Below are 21,302 nucleotides of genomic sequence, written 5' to 3'. Positions count from 1 at the left end.
AAAATAATGAGTCATCTAGTTGAAGTGAAAACCTTGACAACTTTTAAAAAGTATTTGGAGGATATGTTCAAACAACTTGGCTATTAGCTGAACAAATAAGCCCCATGGATTGAATGGTCTCTTCTTGTTTATCAAATTATTTTTTTTCTTATCGAGCTTATGTCTCTGCCTCCCACACTGAGCTTTTTATGTAGGGGTAAAGTGTTCTTTGAGTGAGCAGAAGTGCTCAGAATAGGTGCTGCACAAAAGTGCTGGCAAGACAGCTATTTTATTTTTTATTTGAAATAAGCAATGAAGGTTTCACAAGACACTACAGTAAGTATTTACAAAAATTTTGTTGGTATGTTTTTGTAATTTTACATGAATTTCTCCTTATTTTAAAAAAAAATAGTTTTCAGCCATGTCAAATATACAACAGAGTCTTTGCTCACTTATCTCTGGTTCTTTGTAAGATGCGGATGTAGAGTGCATACAGTAATTAGTTATTAGTCAGTTGATCATCCTTTCCTCTACTAATTACTCCAGATAAATGATGTTAATTAATGCATGGATTATTCTAATTCTTGAGCAACTTAATAGACAGTGGCAGGTAGCACTTCACAGTTCTGTAATTGTATATAATCAACTTAATTCTGGAAAGGAAAACAGCTTATCTTAACAGCTTAGGCCATATTTTCCCCTGAAAATGAGGACTTCACCAGCCATTTATCTGCAGTTGCCATAGAGATGCAGTAAAAAGTCCTCATGTGTAATTTTCACTGACTCCCCCATCAAACCAAAGAAGGGGCATAAAATATCCTCCAAAGGAGTTCTCTTGAGTGCAAGAGGGATCATTTCACTACAGGATATTCCTCTACAAAAGAAGTGTTTGCCCAAAGAATTGACCAGTGAGGCTCTCAAGATTCTTTCATAATAACTTAGATGTTGCTCCTTATTAAATAGGAAGACATTATTTAATCATCCATCTGAAGTTAGGAGAATAATTCTACTGGTCATTTTAAAAAATCATAACACCATTTGTGATTACAGGGCAAAACTGAATTCACGTGAGGAGGTCTGCAATTCTGTGTTTTTTTTTTTTTGACAGCTCAATGCACTTCACAGAGACAGTCATTTCTCAAGAAGAGCTAAATTTCACCAGTTTTCACCATATTGAATCTTTGTATGGAATTCCTTGTACAGGGTTCTAACATCGGTACCTAAAGAACGTGGAAATTCAGCTGAAGGTAGGATGTTTGCCACATTTAATCATCCCCTATACTGGCTACTCTGATTGATGATTGAAAGATGGCCACTAGAGAATGATTTAAAGCAATAAAAAATATTACATTTGTATACTGTTATGGTTAGCATTAAGTGAAAAAAAAAATCTGTGTCTTGATTTAGAATTTCCTCAAAATTATTTCCATTAAGTCTAATACAACTTTCAAATTCTTGAAATGAGAAACAAAGCTTTCAGAAGCTGATCTTGTTACTACCCTTAGACAACTTAAATATCACTTTGATGTCTCCTCTACCACCTTGCCTTGTACAAATGAGGTTTCCTCAGCCTTTTCTTGTTACTTATAATTTAAATATATGACAATAACTGTACATAACATCCCAGCCAGTGTATTGTTCATTCATTTGATTTTTTTTTATGCCTTGCTCATCTTCTGCTTTTCCCTTGATTGAGCATAATTCTATCTGTGCTGTCTTGTCACTGAAAAGGATTAGTCCATTGCTGTTTCTGGATCCTTAGAGTGCAGAGCAACTATAAGCATTTTCTTTTTCACTTTATATGAAAATCAAATTTGGCCCCCACAGTTCTTACAGTATACTTATGATATTTACTTGCATTAACCACATCCATGTGTACTGACATCTAGTCTCAGAATCTCTCTGCACTGCTGCTTGATAGTGTCTTCAGACTGTGTCACTCCTTTAACAATCAATGTTTAGTTAGTGCACATAAGGAAAAGATGGCACCCTATTTCTGACCTTTAAAGAACACAACTAAAAAAGATTATCTGAGGAAAACTTCTCTAAATATCATCCTGAATTTAATTTTGTGGGTCTTCATAGACCTTTTTACTACCATGTCCACTGTCTCCAGTTTTGCCAGATTTCCAGCAGCAGGAATTTAAAGGCTTTCTGAAAACCCAGCTAACCAACATTGTATACTTTCCTCACATAAAGCTTATCTAAAATCACCTGAAAGAAGTCTAAATAATATTTCCAATAACCATGTTGATATATCTTTTCCAGATTGCTGTTGACCCATCTACATCAGCAAAATTCTGATTTTATTCAGATCTTGATTGGCCTTTCACTGGCTGTTAGCTACTGGCTTTGTTGACATACAAGGTGTAAATACACATCATCCCTTTTGTGCATGTTTAGTGTTGTGTGAAAGTTTAATTTTATTTACAAAATTTACTTTTAAAATGTTGTTTTTGCTTTCCACTAAGGTAGGTTATTCCCTTTGCATTGTTTTTCAGCTGCATGAAAGCAACATTTAGAGTGTGAAAAGGATTTCCATTTATGCTGCAGCAGGTGCCGGAGCTGGCAGAACAGGTAGGACAGTCTGTTAAGTAATTCAACAACATCAGCATCATTAATCTAAAAAGTGTAAATGCATCGACTGAAAAAAGTTGTAAATAGGATACTAGATACATCAATTAAATTGCTTTCTTTTAAATACTGTATATTGTATTTCACTGAGTGACATTTTGCGTTTATTTTTTTAATCACACGAATATTTAACTTCTTGTTTTGGCTGACATTTTAGGTTTCTCAAAACCACCATTAGTCACTATATTTTTTTTAGCAACTGAGATCCTTTGAGATTACGTTATCAACTATGTGTTATGAGAGATGCCAGCATTGTTCTCTACCTGCCTTTTAATTTCAAGGTCCGTCAGCATAGCCTGCTGACAAAATGAGAGCTACAGCCAGATGTTATTAGCAACAGACTACACTGCAAAAATGCATATGCAAAAACTAGAAAAAAATCTTTGCATTGGGAGTTGTTTTGCTTTTATTTAGCAGTAGATCTTACAATGGGGTAAGCAACGTTTACTTCACAAGATCATTTAAAGTAAGCCATTATGAAATGATTGAACAGACACAGAAAGAGGTTGGGGGGCAGCCACCCATATACTTGAATCAGGCTGCCAAAATCAAGTCTCAACAGACTTCAGTCCTACAATAGAATGACAACAATAGGCAAATGGAAGTAATGTCATCCTGGCAGGAACCGGAAGTGACGTCGTCGGGTCCAGAACCAGAAGTGATGTCATCAGGCCCAGAATCAAAGTTCTGCCAGGACCAGTTTCCAGACCAGGTAAGACTGCAATGATCATAGGTTCTAACTCATGGCTCATATATTGATATAGGATAGAAGGATAGTGATATCTTGGTGAGGGATAGAAAGGCCTTGTATGCTCAGTTAAATGGAGATTGTCTCCCTTGGTTGGGGGCACTTCAGTTTCTAGTGCACTACTCTTTTGCACAAATTTTTGAATCAAGATCAGTGATACTTTATTCTCGAATCTCATCTTTCACTCAATTTCTCTGCCCCTCCCTTCACTCTGGTGAAGTTCTCCTCCTGCTAATTGAGAACATACATTATGGGTTCCATCCATGATACTTGGGTAACTCAGACCTTGATGCTGTATACATACTTTATCTCATCTCAGAGCACTGGAATTATTCATCAGACAGGCTGAGCCAGCACGGACCCAGCTGCAGAATGGGCAATAGGGGGTAGGCGGTTAGTTAGACAAGGTTTCCAGGACTCTGACTGTTTTCTGGATTGTGTGACTTCTGCAATTTGGCTGTTGTTCTACAATTAAATGATGGACAAATATTGTTGTTTTTTATTTATGTTTCTGCTTTGATTTGCTGTATTTTAACAAATGTGATAGTTCTGTATTTATTAAGTGGTATAATCTATTCTTGCATTTTGCAGTGGGAGTTGTTGTGGTGCTGGTGCTGTTCTACACTTGGTAAGGAGCACTGTGCGAGAACAAAGTATTTTGTACTTTTGTATTGTATTTCTGAGATGGCAATGATTGATTGGCCATCCAACTCTGTGAAGAGTATTATTTGTGCTCTGTTTTGTGCATTGTATTTATTGTATTTGACAGCCATTGCACATCCAACCTACCTACTGTTGAAGGGAGTTTGTCTCTGAATTGCCCTTCTAAAGATTTCTTTCATTTCATTCTTAGAGAGCCAAGGCTGGGAGGCTGTCAAAAAATAGGGCCTGTTAAACCCACTGAAACATTCATTGTGTGATTTTGGGTCATACAAGAAATACAATTGTTGTTGTTCTATACTGTAAATACCTTTGTATGAAGATCATAATAATTTTGATTGTTTTTATAATGAAAAGATTGCAATTCCTCAGAACATTTCAAATAAACATATAACTGGCAGTTATGAAGAGCAACAGAGACAAGTTTCGATTTGCAGACAGCTTCAAGAAATTAACACTAAAATTCATTTTACTTGTGATTTCACACTTGAGAAATGTGAAAGACAGTAAAGAGTTTCTTGGAGTTTTCGGGGGTTTTTTTTGGCTGGGGAAAAAAGAAACACTGCTTCCTAAAGCCTCCTTCGCATTCACATTTCTGTGTTTACATGTGTTGTTTTCTGCACCTGTATAAAGCAATTAATCCATATAACACTGGAAAAATCAAATCTATTTATACCTCTTGTTTGCATCATCCCAACATCCCAAAGGAGTGCAGTATATCTAATATATAAAGCAGAGTCTATGTGTGCGTGTATGTTTGTTTGTCCGCCATACAAATCTGCACCGGGTGTCCATTCACCCCCAATCTGGGCATGCGGCTCCTTTGTGACCAGGAGAAGGTCATGGGGTATGTTTGGTTTGGAAAAATGTTAATGGTGAACCGCAGGGCACCTTTTCATCGACACAACATTCGGCACATGTCCCCATACTTAAGACGTTGTAACAGAACTTCACCACTGCACCATCTAGCGGCAGTTTTGGTCTTTGTGCGTCGCTCTTTACCCATGTTTCTTTAAATTGCCAAGAGATGGTGGAAGTGTCCAAGGATGAGAAGGCTGACTACTTTGATCGGGTGAAGAGGAACTGCTGCATAGATGATAAACATGAACGACCTAGACTGTGTGACCGGCTGACACACCCGCGTTTCCGCACGTCACACTCCCACACGCATTAATAGTGCTGTATTTCATTCACCACTGTCCGTCATATAAAAGCACGTTTGAACAGAGATTCACCTTAAAAAGACAGCATCCTTCCCCCACCATTTTCCCCAAACACAGCACTGATTGTATGCCACTTCTCTCTGTACTTACCATTGTCTGTTACATGGCATCACAGTTCAACACAGATGCTCCTTACAAACAGAACACCCCTCCCCACCAATTTTCCCAGTATGGTTTCAGTGATACTCTTTCTCACTGGCTTTCCGTATTTGTGGTTTTATTTCCTCACTTTACGACTGCCAGTATGATTTCAGTGTTGTTCTTTCTCACTGACTGGTGCTATTTGTTCGCTTTCCAATGTATTCTAAATAACGTAAATTCATCTCACTGTGGTGCTTATTCCATATGTAATACCACGTAACACATTATAATTGTCCTGCTTTTCGCTAATATACCCATGCCACCGAAAAAAAGATGTAGATTTAGAAGGTCCACTTCAGATGCCACAAGGAAATCTATTTCAAGAGTGTCTGAAACACCACAGCACACATAATCCACAGTGAAAGAACTTACAATAAAATGTCAATCAGAAAACCATTTCTTCTATTTCTGTGTTCTGTTTCTTTCATTTGGGAAATTCACCAGTTATAGATTCCCGGGCAACGTTGGGTATACGTTTGAACAGACACTTGCCTTAAGAAGACAGCATCCTTCCCCCGCCATTTTCCACACACACAGCAGCAGTTGTATGTCACTTCTCTCTGTAGTTACCATCACCAATGTCCGTTAGATAGCGGCACAGTTCAACACAGACTCTCCTTAATGTGTAATACCACTCTCCTTTGTGTCAAGACTCTCTATCCAAATATTATTGAAACAACTATCATGACACGTTGTGCAAGCCGTGCACATGTTTTCATACCAAGAATACCGCTGATTCCGAATAATTTACCCTTTGATTTCAAACTGCTCCAAATTCCTGTTCGTTTGACTTTTGCTATGTCAATTAATGAGGTTCAAGAGCAATCACTACAAGTTGCAGACATCCATCCATCCATTTTCTAACCCGCTGAATCCGAACAGGGTCACGGGGGTCTGCTGGAGCCAATCCCAGCCAACACAGGGCACAAGGCAGGAACCAATCCTGGGCAGGGTGCCAACCCACCGCAGGACACACACAAACACACACACACACCAAGCACACACTATGGCCAATTTAGAATCGCCAATCCACCTAACCTGCATGTCTTTGGATTGTGGGAGGAAACAGTTGCAGACATCAATTTCGAAAATCCATTCTTTTCACACGGACAACTCTACATAGCATATTCTAGAGTGGGCAATCCTCAGAATTTGTTCATTTTCTCACCACAACGGAAAACAAAAAATATACTGTATCCAAAGGCTCTGGAATGAGCACTTATATTACCTATTACAATAAAATGTGAATCAGAAAACAGTTTGTTCTATTTCAAAATTCTGTTTCATTTCGGAAATTCACCGGTTATAGATTCCTGGGCAACGCCGGGTACTCCTGCTAGTATATAACAAAGTATTTTTATGTTCCTGACAGTTTCCCCATATGACGCGAGTCTATAGAAATCTTGTTACTACAAAGTACATTCAGCAGATACTTTTACTACAACAAAGTGCCCAAAAGACCTTGAAATGCCTGAATGAATCATCCACAGAGCAGTTAGTTCTGTGGTCGCAGCTTGGCTGTGCGCAACGATCATCAAAGAGAAACACTGTAATTTTTTTTTCTTTCTTTGAACTTTCCTCATACTGTTTTTTTCTTTGTTTCCTTACGGTTTTCAGTGATACCACTTGCTTATTGCACATCAACATTTGAAAAACATCCATTGCAATTTAACTCATTGTCACCCTCCTATTGAAATGGCAGACACGAAAAAAACGATAACAGTTCATATTAGAAAAAAAAACTTTATATTTTTGCAGCTCTCGATTGAGGCAAAAAGAAAAAAGACGTTGCCAGAGAATTTGGAATTTCTCCATCAACGCTGTCAACTTTCTTGAAAGACCGAGCAAAAAAAGACATCAAAAAAGCAGTTTTTATGTGGTCCAGTGATGCTCATTCAAAAAACATTCCTATTAATGCGGCACTCTTTCAAGAACATGTGAGGTTTGTAAACTCTCTTGGGACCTCCCCCAACTAGACAGCATGCCGAAGAGCATCCCAAAGTCCGATCTCCACGTCTATGGAAGACTGTTTATCTATCTTAACAGCAAGCGGAAAGCTATGCTTTCTCACTCAGCTATGCTGCGTCTCTCCGCCAAAGCAAACAGAAAAGATATCGATGGATGGTGCAAGGTACATTGTAAATGCATGTAACAGGATTACTTGATCACTGATCTGGCCACGACCCTGCCTGACTGCTGTGTCTGTGTATAGCAGAGTGGCAAATCACCCTACAATAAATAAGTGTGCCGTTCCTGTTTCAAGCTGAATAAAGCTGGTTTTGCTAAAGTACTGAGACTAAGCCTCATGTTTTGGGTAGCAAGACAGTGACTTATAGTGCGACCCCAAACTTTTATGATTTGATTTTGTGTCGCTTCACTGCAGCGCTTTGAGCTTGTTGTTGACCTGCCCTGGCAACGGACAAACAATCTTCCACAGATGCTGCAATCGCGCTTCGGGACGCACTTCAGCGTGTCATTCCAGTTAGGTGGGTGGGGGCATCAAAAGAGTTCAGAAACCTCACAATATGAAGAAGAAAAGGATGATTTGGCTACTGATTGATAACTGTGCTGCCCATAACATGCTTCCACAATTAGGTACACACATTTGGATTTGGGCATCATTCGCACCCTGAAAATGTATTATATCAAGGAAATGCTGAGAAAAATTCTCATCAGCATAACTTTTAGGCAGGAGAAGATTAAAATTAATGCGAAAGAAACTATTGAAATGATTGCAAATGCCTGGGCGTAAGTTAAAAAAAGCACTATAGTAACAAATACACAATCTCATTACTATGAAATTTTCATTACAACAAAATATTTTTTAGGTCCCTGGGAGTTCGTTGTAACGGAATTTTATCTGATCATCTGTTTTAAAGTTTTGTTAAATCGTTCAGTCAAACCATTCGTCTGTGGATGGTAAACAGTGGTACTCAGTTTCTTAATAGCAAAGCTGTCACACAATTGTTTCATCATGTGAGAAGTAAAAGGTGTGCCCTGATCAGTTAAAATTTCGCTAGGGATGCCAATACGAGTGAGAATCTCACACAAAGCTTTGGCTATAGTGGAGGAATTGGCTTTTTTCAAAGCAGCAACTTCCAGGTATCGCATTGCATAGTCAACCAACACAAGCATATATTGATACCCACTTTTAGTCTTAGGTAGAGGTCCTACTATATCTAATCCCACCCATTGGAAAGGGACCTCCAAAATAGGCGTAGGAGAAAGGGTAGCCCGAGGAGGTTTATAAGCAGAGACTATCTGACAGTCAGGACAAGAAGTACAGAATCTCTCCATATCTTTCCCCATATTCAGCCAATAAAATCGTTTTGATAAATGTTCTCTAGTCCCCAGGTGCCCACCCAAGATGTGAGAGTGAGCTAATTGCAAAAGAATGTCCTTATGTACTTCAGGTACAACTAACTGGTCAATGAATTCCCCGACTAAATGATCTGATATTACTCTAAAAAGGCAGCCGTCTTTCTCAAGAAAGTGCAAGGTTTTTAAGCCCCCGGATGCACACTCTTGGTAATAAGAGTCACTAGCAAAGCGAGCCTGTTTAAAATGCATATTCTAATGAGCTATCGGCATGCTGCAAGCAAACAAAATCAGTCTGCTCAGTTCTTGTTCGGAGGCATTTGCAAGTTGAGAAGTTGTAGATGGGCCAGCCAGCTGCTCTGGGAAAGTGGGGGGGCTATCACCCTCGGTCTTGCTGGAGAGATCGGGTTCAATATCTAGTCTGGGCTTGAGCACTTCCCCAACAGCCACTTCAGGTTCGATATTTAAACAGGGCTTGATGTCTTTCCCAACAGCCAGTTTGTCCTCTTCCCCCCTGCTAAGCTTAACATGGGGTTCACTGACTGGCGTCCGACATTCGGTCATGAGTCTAGGAAAAAAGGGCATTCCTCCTGCCGATCAGTAAGTGCAACGTGCATTCTTTCTCCGACGTAGAACCGTCGTCATGATCTGAGTTCACCTCTGCTATATGTATGTGAAAATAGCAGTGTCAAATGCAGTGGTATGATCGTGAACGTGACTAAGAGAATAAAACTGAATAAAAAAAAACAAAGCTAACCTTTACAAGTATCATATCAATTTACATCGGCTGTTACAGACTGAAATCAAATGTATGTTTTTATTCTGAGATAGTAAGAATAAGAGCAGCTCACTTCTTAAAACGGACTTGTGAACCTGTGAAGTTTTGATTACCAGTCAACAGCTGATACCATTGTGCCACCAAAGCGGTCGTACCGAAGGGGTGTGAATTTCGCACCCTAATTCGGGTTCTTTTTCTGCAGTTACAGTCTTCAATAAAAGAACACTTGTTCTGTTATATTTGTACCTTTTGTGAAAGTGTTTATTTGATATTTGGACTTCAGGCTTCACACATTATTCACTTCATGTCTACATTTTGTCAATTATTACTAAAACGTTAAAAACGTTTCTGTTTTAACGATGTGTTTACATAAACATGAAATGCATGTGTTCCAAATAACAATATAGTATTTATAAAAGGTGTCATTTTGCTTGACTTCTCACTCTATACAACTCTAAGCAACTGACATGCAAGTAAACAGACTTGAGCTGAGAAAACTGTGTGGCGGTGGGGGGATGTAATAGTAGGCTGCTTTCTGCTTATCGACACATTTACAGGACAAAAGATGCTGATGGAGAGGTGCGAAGCGATTTAAGCTGGGACGGATCTATGAGTTTTTTCATAGGCTTTGGTAATTCTAGTGTTAACAGCATGTTGAATCTCTAATCTCCGTTCAAAGCGACAAGCATTTCCTGGGCGATCTCTCGGAGGCTGTGGAACAGCATAAGGAGCAGCAAATCCACTGCTTTTTCTACAACCGGTTTGAGAACCCTCCAAATGTTTGGCCGTGATCGTTAACAATTCAACATCATGACGAAGGAATTCATCTCGGAGAAATGCAGGGATCCCGGCCAGCAGTATATTCATGACAACCTTTTCCACAATGTGCTCCATCTCGCTTCCCTCAAACCAGCAGTGAACTTTATGAGTCAAAGCTTGAATTTGCGCACGAATGGGACCGTCCATGTTTCCAATCATGTAGCGCAAAACCTTTAGACAAAAAGCTAGTAGTTTTTCGTAAAACAACTTGCTGCTTCAAGAAATCATAATTGCCAAGCTTATCGTGAGGCACATTCCGTAAAGCAATTAAGACATCCCCAGACATAAAAGGGATGATGATGACAGCCCAGTTTCATTTTTCCCATCCCAGCAAAGTCAACACATGTTCAAAAGCTAAAAGAGACATCTCTGGGTCATCGGAAGGACCCATCTTCGTCAGCACATCCTTGGAATTAGTAGGTAGAGTAGGAACCGGATCATCCTCCAGGTCAGGAGGAAGCGGGACATTTTGAGCTATCTGAAACAACCGCTCAGCATTCATCCATGCGTTCATCTGTGCAACCAGTCCTGGTACCACTTGTCACACTTGGGTCACAGATTTCCACAGAAACACAGGAGGTTGTAGAGACAGGAACTTTATTCAAACACTGCAAACAAACATATGCCTCTTTTTTTTCAAAGGTTTAAATGGACTCCTTGACAAGACAGAGATGACAGCTCCGTCTCACAATTTAAAAGAATGCAAACATATCTTCCTCTTCAAAGGAGTGCACATCAGGAGCAGGGAAGGTCTGAGGGAGAGAGAGAGATAGAGAAAAGCAAACAAATAATCCAAAAACTGGTGCTGCTCAGACTTTTAAGTCTGCAAAGTACTGCGTGCATCACGTGATAGATCAGCCGCAAGTACGTCCAGCAAGCAAGGGAGCAATGTGAAGGTAGTCTTTCAGCGTCTTTTTTAACCTGTAGCGGTTCTACTCAGGATTGAAACTTCAGCTCCCAGCAGTCCTCGCAGTGGCTCTGATTGGTCGTCTGCTCAGGGTTCAGGGGCTGCTGGGTACAAGGAGGCCAGCATAAAATTTAAAATGGGGTCAGTGATACAAAAGTAGGGAAGTCTTTTGTGTTTCATGTCTGGAGTTGCCTGTCTGTCTGCCTTCCATTCTGATACCTGTGGATTCTTGTTTTGTCCTGGATCATCTCTTGTTTAGGGCTATGGACTATCTGGTGTCTTGCTGCACATGAGGACTGTCCGAGGCTTTGTTGTCATCATGTGAGCATTCCTGATCCCATTCACCAGTCTTCATCTCATCAGGAAATACATTCCCATTCAACGTGCTGGACTATCTACCTTCATCATTGCTTTTCATCAGTTGCTGTTTTCCATGGACTTTATAGTGTGTGGTTTTGTTTGTGGTTTGTTTCTGTTTATTGTACTGTATAATCACCTAAAGGGAACTGGGGTGGGATCATTTCAGCATGTAGTTATATTTCATTTATTAGTGTTTTAATATATTCTTTAATTTCTGTTTTATTATCGGTTGTTTTCTTGTCTCTGGGAGTGTGTGTGAGTTGGGTCCAAGCTGGGCATGTTCCTGGGATCCCCACTAAAAAAATGAAATAAATCACAGTCTTATCGATGGTGTGAATCTTAGCGGTACAGGAAGACATAGTACATGGAATATTAAATGGAAGGCAGATGCATGCAGAATTACTGCATGAAGAAACTTCCAGACAGGAAATATACTCCTTTCTTCTTGTGTGAACGGCACGACTTTCACTGGAAGCAAAACGTAATTTATTTCATGAATTATTTTGTTAAGCAAAAAGCTGAGCTTTCCTTTGAAGTGAATTTTGCAACAATCATTGCAAGTAATTGACAGTCTTGCATTTCATGTGAGTCAGGTAAACTATACAGAAACAAACAAATCTGTTTATATTATAAAGAGTGTGACAGATTAAGTGCTTGCTCGCACCCTTGCACCCTCAGACACCACGTCAGACACCAGGTAAAAGTCCAATAATTATTTATTATAATAATAATTGTGCACAAAGCACTCTCCACTCCCAAATACTCCAATAATATTACAACAATAATCACAATCCTCCACTCCCAGACGCGTTGCCCTCCTACCACCCAGCTCAGCTCAGTGTCTGGACTGAGGCACCGTCCTTTTATAGCCCCTGACCCGGAGGTATTCTTGTCCCGACAGTCCATAGTTCCTTACTCCTTCCGGGTCAGGGCAATCAGTCCTTTTCTTTAACCTGAGCACGTTGTTCGTTCCTGTCATGTGACCATGGCGTACTCCGGGTCATAGGGCATAAAAGAGCCCATAAGCCCCCCCACAGCGACTCCTGGTGGCCCCCAAGGTATCCAGCAGGGTTGTGTAAAAATACTACAAGGTCCATAATGCCCTGCTGGACCTCGGGGCATGATCCTGCTGTCGGGCGAGCTCCTCCTGGCGGCTTGGGGGTGCGGACCGGCATGGAAAGCCGGCAATCCTCCACAAGAGTTATACTTCAGAAAGGTGTGTTTGGTGTGTGGTCATTTAGCTGCATTGACAAGGACTACATCACAGGACATACAGTGAAAAATGGTTACAGATGCTGGAATTATAATCTATTTATCCAGACGTCACTAACCCAGAAAAGCAATACCGATCTTAACCTAATTCTTCTCATTAGCCGTCCAATCAGCATACCACGTTAAAAAGAGAGCAAAGTAAAAGGAAAGTTAAATAAAATCCTAGATAAATCTTTCTCAATCATCTTGGTGTCATGACCCACTTTTTCCCATTTAAGTTTCTTCATGACCCACCAATCCCCCTTTGGAAATCAAACACGATTATCGGGGGGCATCTCCCAAGCTGAATCAAGTACAATCATCAGAGCAATAAAGGGATTCAAGCATGATAATTAAAGCAGTGACCCAGTACCATTACAAACAATACCAACCCACAATCCACCAGCGGCAGCCCAGACACCATAATTAAGAAACACTTTCCTAGACCAATCCATCATGGCAAAAGCTAAACGTTATACATACAATAGTCAATTCTTTCAAGTAATTAAAGTTTTTTTTTCATCATCTAAGATTGTAGCTCTTTTCAAGTTGCTCAGTCTTTTTAGAGGGGCAAGAGATGCATCTGAGGAGAAACCAACAGTAACTGGAGGGTAGGAACTAGCTGGCAAAGGATGTTAGTGAAAAAAGATGTTGTACAGTTTAAGCACAAAACAAAAGTAAACGTAGCAAATGGGGATTACCCAAAATGAAATTAGCAAAATGTGTTTCCTTGTATGGCTTAATAAATGATTACAAATGACTCGCCAATTGTCACTGACGAGGCAGTGTCAGCAAGTAATTGGCTCCCTGGGAGAAAAGTCACATTGGTATTCATGACTGACAGTATGTTCACTGGAGTAATCAGGACAGGGACATGGATGTTCTACTTTGCAGTGAAGAAGAAAAAGTCAGACTGTAAGAACTACAAATAGAACTAATGGCTAGCCTGAGCAGGGCACCTCCAGAAAAACTAAATACCAAAGCCTTCAGTTGTTTGTGGAGTCAATATCTGTGAACTCAGCCACAGAGCTAAGTTCAGTATTAATTCATCCCAGTGGACAAATCACCTATTGAGGCAGCAGATCATAGATCACCTGGAACCCTAAAAAGAAAACAAATACATATTGGGCACCATTTGCTTCTTTCATTTTCCACATAGTTCAAGATCACTGCACTGTTTGATTTTATTGTGTAAAATGTGCCAGAAAAAAAAAACTGCAATGCAAATTGTTCTTTCCAAGCCTCTTGTTGAAGATAATTACTGTAAAGCAACCACTTGCAACAAAGGCATATATTTCTTCAGAGTCTGTTTTGGTTAAACACTGTTTGCCGCAGACGTGATTGCACAATTTTCTTGTCGCTCATTGAAATGAAAAGGGCACGGCATCACTTTGAATTATTGCTTTGGTTCGTGTTCATGCATTAAGCAAAGAAATGTTGAACTTGGAATCGTTGATTGCACAGCTGTTGCTGGCCTTACTTCACAAAGGAGATCAATATATCTGATTAGACTCTCTTTTACAGCAGGAATCTTCTCAGGCCATTGCTTGTTACACAAAATGAAAATCCATTAGCTCCTTTGACAGTTAACAACTGTGTCTGTTCTGTTATTGTGTAGCTGCTTCTATGCAACAGACACTTGAGAAAGCACTACTGTATAAACAATGGGATTCCTCACAAGCTCGGGCACACAGCTGACATGTCCAAAGTACTTGAGTGCAGTGGATACCTTTATCTGTCAGTCTCAGCAACAACCCTGCTTGAGATGGGCTCTGACAAATATCAAAGAACTTGCAGTGCTGCACGTCGTAAAGCAAACCACATTATAAAGAGAGGAAAAGTAATCTGTCACAGATGTGCGGCATGAAAAAATTTTAAAAGATCCACCAACTGTCTGTTATGGTAAGCTATTGAGCACTAATCAAATAAACAAGTATGTGCATAATATTCTAAACATGTAAAATTGATTCTTTAAATATATAAATCAATGCTTTTTAGACATTTTAATGTGATGCATCAGGCCTCACTACTGTAAAATCAATCCTTCTATCAAGACATAATTCTGCTTTCTGTTGAATCAGTTCTACTTCATGGTCAAATAATAATAACAAATAAGCAGAGACCCTGTACACAAATATATACCAGTGCTGTAGTATCTGAGGATGTTTTAGTGGCTTGAAATTGTTGCCCTAATATAAACTTCCACTAGCAATACATCTGAAATTGTCAATGCTCACCCAAAAACATGCTCACTGTCCTGCAAAAAATGTTCAAGATGACCAATAAACACTCTGGTATCCTTGCAAAATAGCATGAAAAGAATATAAAGGTATAATTGACATTGCCATTTTCTTTGATCTTTCTCATTGTAACCTTTCCTGTCTTACAGTTTTGATGATAGACAAACATTACTGTTACAAGGCTACATGGGGGACTAACTTAGCAGAATTCCTTCAGCGAAATAATTGATGTCATACTTAACAGATCCAGGCAGAAATTAAGAGAAAGAGTATTTGATACCAAATCGAGGAAGCACTTCTTCACAGAAAGGGTTTTGAGCAAAGTACAGCAACAACAACAACAACATTTATTTATATAGCACATTTTCATACAAACAGTAGCTCAAAGTGCTTTACATATTGAAAAATGAAAGACACAATTATAAAACAAAATAAATCAACATTAATTAACATCGAATAAGAGTAAGGTTCAATGGCCGGGGGGGGCAGAAAAAACAAAAAAAACTCCAGACGGCTGGAGACAAAATAAAATCTGTAGGGATTCCAGACCATGAGACCGCCCAGTCCCCTCTGGGCATTCTACCTAACATAAATGAAACAGTCCTCTTTGGATTTAGGATTCTCACGGAAGGGCTTGATGATGATGATGGTCACGTAGACTTCTGCCTTTTAATCCGTCCATCATTGTTGGAGCATCATGAAGCTTTGAGTAGGTGGTGGTGGCGCAGGCCACCACCACAAAGAAACGGAAAAAGAAACAGAAAAGAGAGTAGGGGTCAGTACCGATTTTAGAGCCACCATGAATAGTTATTTTGAGGAAATTGAACATATAGAGTATCAAGATTAAGTTAAATTAAGATTAAAATCAAGTCATACAGTCATACAGAGTCATATAGTTGAATGTGCAACCCTGAAAGTGTTGAAAGAAAATATCTGGACAATATATCAGGACAACTCAGCTATTGGCTAACTGAATCTTATGATAGATTCGTGTCTGATGCTCATATACTGTACATTTTCCCAGCTGTTTCTTATTTTATTCTCGACCCTCGCTAACCTCTCTCTCTCTCTCTCTCTCATTTCTCCTAGGGCACGAAGCAGAAAATGGCCGACAGTGGGGTAACTCGCGTTGAAATCGTAGTTGACGAACTCCAAGCACTTGATGAACAGATTCAGAAACTCCTGTCCCGACGGAAATACCTGAGAAATCTGAAGGCCCGGCTGTTGGATAAACCGTCCTTGCCATCTGGAACCGGCGAAACATCAACCCCGTTGTGCCGACCTCACCCCCGCGTCTCGTAGGAGCGACGCCGCTGCTGACCTTGGTGGATTTCAGCTATGCAGGCGGGGGTCAAGGCCAGAGCACCTCCATCGGCACAGGCAGCATTTTATCTCAGAACCGGTTTGACCCTCTCCGCGTCCCCATTTCGCCTTCAGCACCTGGTGATGTATTAGTGGTAGGTGATTCTATCGTTAGAAACCTTAATGTCGCATGCCCTAATGCAAAATCGTTTGTTTCTTGTTTTCCCGGTGCTCGTGTCCGAGATGTAATGATACGTGCGCCAGCAGTCTACGAGAAACACAAGGAGAGGGCAGTTGGAGCAATCGTCTTGCATGCGGCGTAAGCGATATAAGGCACCGACAATCAGAAATCCTGAAGGCTGACTTCGCAGCTTTGATTGAAGACAAGAAGGAGAGGACCCCATCGGCAAAGATTTTCTACCTCTCGTCAGACGATCCAACGAGTACTACAGTCATCTGCTAGGATTGAACAACTGGCTACAGGGTTTCTGCAAGAAGAAGGATGTCGGTTTCATCAACAATTGGAATCTCTTTTGGAAAGGCCGTCTCTTCAAGCGTGATGGCCTGCATCCGAACAGTTTCGCGCCGGGTCCTCTCCGAAAACATATCGAAGGTAATTCGTTTTCTTGACTATCTATCTCTGCTCTTAACCCTTCCGAAATAATACTGCTTGCCAGGACATGATGAATGTTTAATAGAGTCTTCCGTTAAAGTGCACACCATTAATACTGTAATAAGCAATCTCAATGCACGTAGAAAACCTAGGAAATACGGCATAAACTCCAATAATCTAATTAAAATCACTATTTTAAAGGAACAATGTATTAAAACTATAAAAACAGATCACAGATTAAACAAAAATACACAGAGCGCGCTAATAATAATAATTTAGTTCCTATTCCAAATAACAATAACGCACATAGTACTCATCTCTGCACCTCGAAACATTAAATATGGCACTATTAAATGTTAGAGCTTTAACTAACAAAACGTTTTTTATCAATGATCTTATTAGTGATAAAAAAATTGATCTTATTGCACTAAATGAAACGTGGCTGAATTCAGATGCGCGCAGTTTTAATCGAATCTGCCTCCGGATTACAGTTTTACTCATGCAAACCGCCAGGGAAAAGGGGGCGGATTGGCTAACATTTACTCGAGCGATTAAAATGTAAAGATGTCAGTTTTGGTAAGTTCAAGTCCTTTGAGTATCTCGCCGTTGTTATTCATGGAGATTCTCAAGTTCTAGTACTATCCGTGTATAGACCTCCTAAATATAGCGCGTCTTTTTTTGAGGAATTCTCCGACTTAATGTCAATTTTAATTACTAACTATGACACACTCCTAATAGTTGGCGACTTTAATTTTCATATAGATAATCAGTGTGATCTAAAAGTAAAAGAATTTATGAACCTCCTGGATTCTTTTGATTTGAGACAACTCATAAATCAGCCTACACATAAAGCAGGTCATACATTAGACTTAGTGATTACTAAAGGACTGAAAGTTGATATAAAACAGATCATTGATATTGGTCTATCAGACCATTTTCTTCTACTTTTTAATATAGAAATAATGATAAAAAACACTCATGAGAAGCATATTGTTAAAAAACGCTTCTTTGATTGCAGCAGCTTTAAAACTTACAAACATTTTAAGCAATCAGTCCGTTTATAGTGCCAGCTATAATAGCGAGGACAATGTAAATAGTAAGGTGGAAAGATTTAATTCTAAAGTGAGAGCTGCTGTTGACATAGTTGCACCTGAAAAGACAGTGAAAAAATCTTCTAGCATTGTTATACCATGGAAGACCCAAAGAGTGTCTGATTTAAAGAGAACATGCCGTAGAGCTGGCGTCAATGGAGGAAGACTAAACTTACTATCCACCACGAAATATTAAAAGTCAAAATAACAGAATACAATAACACTGTCCGTCTTGAGAGACGCTGCTATTTCTCAAGATTATAAATAACAATGCTAGTAATCCCAGAGTCTTATTTTCAACAATTGATCGCCTACTAAACCCAGGTAGCTCAAAGGAATGCCTCCTAAGTGCTTCCAGTGAAACCTGTGAGGCTGTCGCTGTATTTTCAATCAAAAAATTAATGATATTAGAAATAACATAGTATATCTCCCCAACACTAAGGATCCCCCTAAACCCCAACATCCTGTTATAAACAAATTAAACTCTTTCACTAGGATAGATTTACCTGATTTACAAAAAATAATCTCTCAATTAAAACCCTCCACCTGCGTCCTTGACCCGATACCAACAAGGTTTTTCAAAGAAGTATCAGGCGTGCTAATTGATAATGTTCTTGACATAGTAAATTGTCACTAGATACTGGGGTCTTCCCAGACTGTCTTAAGACTGCTGTAGTTAAACCCCTACTTAAGAAACATAATCTTGACCCCTCAGCTCTTGAAAATTTTAGACCCATCTCTAACCTGCCTTCTTAAGTAAAGTTCTGAGAAGGCAGTCATTATGCAGTTAAATGACCACCTAAATAAACATGCTATTCTTGATAAATTTCAGTCAGGTTTTAGAACAAATCACAGCACAGAAACTGCACTCGTTAAAGTAGTAAATGACTTCTGGGTAAATGCAGACAGAGGCCATTTATCTGTTCTCATCCTCTTAGATCTGAGTGCTGCATTTGACACCATTGATCACAACATTCTTAGAAATCGCCTTAGTCAATGGGTGGGCCTCTCTGGCAGTGTCTTAAATTGGTTTGAATCCTACCTGACAGGGAGAAAATTTTTGTTAGTTGTGGGAATTACAACTCGAAGACACATGATATCCAATATGGTGTTCCACAAGGCTCTATCCTGGGTCCGCTGTTATTCTCAATCTACATGCTTCCGTTAGGTCAGATTATCTCAGGGCACAACGTGAGCTACCACAGCTATGCTGATGACACACAGCTGTACTTATCAATAGCACCTGATGACCCGATTCTATTGATTCACTAACACAATGTCTGACTAGTATCTCAGAATGGATGAATAGTAATTTTCTCAAGTTAAATAAAGAGAAAACTGAAATTTTAGTGATCAGCAATAATGGATACAATGAGGCTATTAGAAATAAACTGGATACATTAGGATTAAAAGTAAAGACGGAGGTAAAAAGCTTAGGGGTGATTGTTGACTGTAATCTGAATTTTAAATCACATATTAATCAGATCATTAGGACAGCATTTTTCACTTAAGAAACATAAGTAAAGTTAGACCGCTTATATCACTGAAAGATGCTGAGAAATTAGTTCACGCGTTTGTTTTCAGTCAACTAGATTACTGTAACACACTCCTCTCAGGACTACCCAAAAAAGATATAAATCATTTGCAACTAGTGCAGAATGCAGCTGCTAGAATCCTAACTAGGAAAAGAAAATCAAACACATTTCTCCAGTTTTAATGTCACTACACTGGTTACCTGTGTCATTCAGGATTGACTTTAAAATTCTGCCTATGGTTTATAAAGCCTTAAATAATCTCGCCCCATCTTACAGCCTGCGCCACCACCACCTACTCAAAGCTTCATGATACTCAAACAATGATGGACGGATTAAAAGGCAGAAGTCTACGTGACCATCATCATCATCAAGCCCTTCCATGAGAATCCTAAATCCAAAGAGGACTGTTTCATTTATGTTAGGTAGAATGCCCAGAGGGGACTGGGCGGTCTCATGGTCTGGAATCCCTACAGATTTTATTTTTCTCCAGCCGTCTGGAGTTTTTTTTTTCTGTCCCCTGGCCATTGAACCTTACTCTTATTCGATGTTAATGTTGATTTATTTTGTTTTATAATTGTGTCTTTCATTTTTCTATTCTTTAATATGTAAAGCACTTTGAGCTTCTGTTTGTATGAAAATGTGCTATATAAATAAATGTTGTTGTTGTTGTTGTTGAATAAACATTATGAACTGAATGTGTTACTTTTGTTTGTTAAACTTCTTATTAGTTTTAGAATGGGTTACCCGTAACAATCTGATACAGAATTCTCTTTTTATTTCTCAGCAATGTTAGATATGTTACCTCTACATTCTGGTCAAGTTTAAGTATTGCCAGCTTTTTCTAACCTTGGATGGATCATCTGTCCATCTTAGCATACTACTCACTGCTCCCCATAAGACAGAACAGGTGTCATTCCTAACCTAGAGTGAACATGATGTTCTCCAATTGTATTTTTCTAGAAATTCAAACTTCGTGTCTTCTATCTATACTAATAAAAGGCAAAGCCCTCACTCACTCACTCACTCACTGACTCACTGACTCACTCACTGACTCATCACTAATTCTCCAACTTCCCGTGTGGGTGGAAGGCTAAAATTTGGCAGGTTCATTCCTTACAGCTTCCTTACAAAAGTTGGGCAGGTTTTATATCGAAATTCTACGCGTAATGGTCATAACTGGAAGCAGTTTTTCTCCATTTACTGTAATGGAGATGAGCTAAAAACGCCGTGGGGGCGGAGTTTCGTGTGACATCATCACGCCTCCCACGTAATCACGCAGTACATAGAAAACCAGGAAGACCTCAAAAAAGCGCTTAAGAAAACATGCATTATATAATTGAGAAGGCAGCGAAACAATAAGAAGCGAGCGAGTGACATATACAACCATATTCATGAGTTCTGCTACTTCGGAAACAAAGCACGATGTAAACCTACACTTTAAATTAAGTTTATAGACAGGCTGCCGCTGGCATTTGTAATTTAGTGCCTACCCATATAAGGCCGTCCGTCAGCGGCAATCCAATAGCAAACTGCCACGGGTAAATATTCATGGGTGAAGGACTGTGCTTATGGAGAGGAAGATGAGATGGTCAGGGTGGTGTTTGACACAAACTCAGCGAAACTGCGAGAGAAAGTTTTAAGTGCCAGGACTAAGGTAACATTAAATAAGCCATGGACATAGCGAGATGGCACCAGCACAGCTG

General features: G+C 39.5%; 1 long non-coding RNA gene across 1 annotated transcript; it reads left to right on the top strand.

Annotated features, from left to right (window-relative positions):
- The first annotated feature begins 227 nt into the window (after nucleotides 1-227).
- LOC120524649 lies at nucleotides 228-16,186 on the top strand. The gene is made up of 4 exons (XR_005632803.1): nucleotides 228-315; nucleotides 1,088-1,226; nucleotides 2,481-2,556; nucleotides 16,148-16,186. It is a non-coding gene; the product is annotated as an uncharacterized LOC120524649 (long non-coding RNA).
- Nucleotides 16,187-21,302: the final 5,116 nt, after the last annotated feature.

The sequence above is a fragment of the Polypterus senegalus genome, chromosome 2, assembly GCF_016835505.1.
Source record: "Polypterus senegalus isolate Bchr_013 chromosome 2, ASM1683550v1, whole genome shotgun sequence".
Classification (NCBI taxonomy): Eukaryota; Metazoa; Chordata; class Cladistia; order Polypteriformes; family Polypteridae; genus Polypterus; species Polypterus senegalus.
Note: the sequence above shows the minus strand (reverse complement) of the source record. Positions and strands in the feature narration are given on the sequence as shown.